Genomic DNA, 3,113 nt, shown 5'->3' with positions numbered 1-3,113 from the left:
CCAATATTTTTCTCTTAATTGACACATTACAGTTTGCACACCAGCATGACACATATTCTCGTGAGTATCACGGATTATCAATTCGACAACTTTGTGTTTATGTTCTAGCAATATAGGGTACAAAAAGGAAAATTGTCATTACGTTCAATTATTTTTGTTTTCAAGCGCAATATTCCATCTTCGCAAACAAAAACTTGTAACGATCTTAACTTCAGATCGTCCTTTGGCAAAAACATTTCTCTTTGTAAACAGATTAAAAACATCAATTCAGTCTGATATATCTCCTGATAAGTGAGTTGATTACCTTTATTGTTTTCAGTCTTGAGTTTAAAATCTTTGAACCTTAGCATAATAGCAAAAAATCTAATCATCTTGTGATAGGAAGAAAAATTTATAAACAATGTTAAAATCAGTTTGCCCTTTCGTATTCAGCAGTGAGATCTGAGCTGACTTCTTTATCTCACTATTCACTTCGTTTTCATCGACTTCACTCGTCAAACTTCGCCAGTTTAGCTGATCCCCCCGAAGCCATTCGGGGCACTCCCACCATCGGGAATCGAGAAGCTGTTTTGCTTGACAGACGCGAGACGGTAGATCGGCGGGATTCAATTCTCCAGGCACATACCTCCACGACCCTGACAAAGTTAATTGTCGAATTTCGCGTACGCGATTTCAAACAAAAATGCCGAATTGTACGTCCCGATTCAGCCAAGTTAAAACTGTTGTCGAATCTGACCAATAAAAAACTGGTACCTCTCGGTAATCTAAAGCATTTATTATTTCACGCGTTTGTCTACTTCCTATCGATGTGGCTAAAAGTTCCAAGCATGGGATTGTTGTATTTTCTAGAGCTACAGTCACAGAAAGTATGTAAAGATAGTTTACCTCTACCAAGCTTTCTCGGAACTTCGATATCATATAAATAATGTAATTCTTTATACCATTGTGTGAATTTTTTTCTGATATCAACGTCTACTGGTATATCCCAATAAATTTTCTTTTCCCATAATCTTTTTAACATTAATTTAGGGAGCAAAGTTACTGGAAAAGTGAACCCAATAGGATCAAATACTTTGTGCGCCAGAGAAACAATTGTTCGCTTGGTAACCGTTTCAATGTTTTCTTTTTCAAAAATTGTTGGATTAATTGAAATTGTATCACGAGCTTTATTAAACAAAATACTCAATACTTTGGTAGTCTCTTTTTCAGTCGAGTCGCGAGTAAACTCCCACCCTCTTAATTCGAAACTGCCTTTCGCCATTATGTCCTTCGCCTCTGATATAAAGAGATTTAGTTCTTCTGACGATTTAACACTCGTAGTGCAATTATCAACATAAAATGATTTCGACAATCTTTGAATACTTACCCTTGACCAGCGCCCAGAGAACTGTTCGGAAACTGCGCGTAGTGCTTTCGAAAAATGGAAATCTAGAACCGCTCCCAATAAAAAGGCACTGCATGTCAGACCGAAGACTACCCGTTTGTGACAAAAAATTCTAATTTTTCCATCTACCGGCCACAGAAATCGTAAAAAATTTCGATCTTTTGAATTTACTTCGATCTGTAGGAACGCTTTACGAATATCTGCTAATACACTGATCTCATGTTCGCGGAATCTCAATAACGTAGCTGGTATCAGCTCGATCAGATTAGGACCTTTTTCGAGACACTGGTTCAGTGAGGGAAAACCCTTTTCGCTCGAGGAAGCATCGAACACAGGCCTTATTTTGGTAGTACTCTTTGGCTTGACTATATGACGGTGAGGTAAGTAATGAGAGAAAGTATCTAAATCGTTTTCTGGTACTAGTTCCATGATACCTTCCTCCTGCCATTCATTAAATACTTTACCGTATTCGTCATAAAGTCTGTCATTTTTTTATTTTTTCACCGTATTTTCTAATCTCTTTCTAGCTAAATCAAAATTACGTGATACTGGCGCATGGTCTTCGATCTATGGCAAACCTACCGAATAGCGATTGTTTTCATTTAAGGAAACAGTTTTCAAAAAATTCTGTTTAATAACTTGCTCCTTCAAAAAACTATCAGATTGCTCTACCGGATCTTTAATTCCTAAGGTGTCTAGATTCCACAACTCAGAGATTTTTGCATCCGTCACAAACATTGAAAAAGCCGTGATGACCGTATCTTCACGTTCAGGCGTTTGAGTTTTACCCATAATTGTCCAACCTAGTTTGGTTTCTATAGCAGTAAGACTATTTGACAAATCATGCTTTCTTCTGGTCATTAGTCTACCTGCTATATTTGCCCCAATAAGAAGGTCAGTCGTACTTCCTAAATCTTCAGTATTCTGATCTAAATCGCAAAGAGAAATGCCTTTACCTTTCAATTCTTTGAACCAATCCGCTTTTCTTACACTTGGAATATCTTGGCAAATAACAGGCTGCTCTAAAACTTGAAAATTACAAGCATAATCTCCCTTCACACTTTTCATACGGGCTAGATAAATATTGTGCGACTGACTTTCTGTTTTTACGCCACCAAACAGTGAGGGTACTACTTCTTTATCCCCGATAGATTTTTAATTTAAAAATCTAGCTAGACTGGGCCGAATATAAGATCTATGAGAACCACCATCGATTACTGCTCGCACAACTTTTTTATGAGAATCTGAGTATAAAACAACACGTAAGGTTTGTAAATAAACAACATGGAGATTAAAGTCGAAGCTTGCAAGATTTTGTTCTTTTATCTTTGTATCAGTCTTACTAGGAACCGCCTCACTGTTTGTATTATCAAGAGTCGGACAAACAAGTATCGAATGACGATTACCACACCAAGCACAAAGTAACTTTACTTTACAAAATCTTGATTGGTGCCCGCGTTTCAAGCATCTGAAACAACAATTATTTTGCTTAATCAAATCTTTTCTCACTTCGCACGACAATTTTTTAGCTTTCTCGTAAGCCGAATTTTCCTGATTATCATCGCAAAATATACATTTTTTACGCCTTTCCTCATTAGAAAATAAAGCGCTCGCTGTCGGTACTTCATGAGTACGAGGGTGGATTGATAAGTTTCCGGCCTGACCAAGAAAAACAACGTTTTTAAGAATTTTTTTTTTTTATTTCTCAACATAATCTCCTCCAAGGCTG

The sequence above is a fragment of the Belonocnema kinseyi genome, chromosome 4 (genome assembly GCF_010883055.1).
Source record: "Belonocnema kinseyi isolate 2016_QV_RU_SX_M_011 chromosome 4, B_treatae_v1, whole genome shotgun sequence".
Classification (NCBI taxonomy): Eukaryota; Metazoa; Arthropoda; class Insecta; order Hymenoptera; family Cynipidae; genus Belonocnema; species Belonocnema kinseyi.
This window is presented reverse-complemented; position numbering follows the sequence as displayed.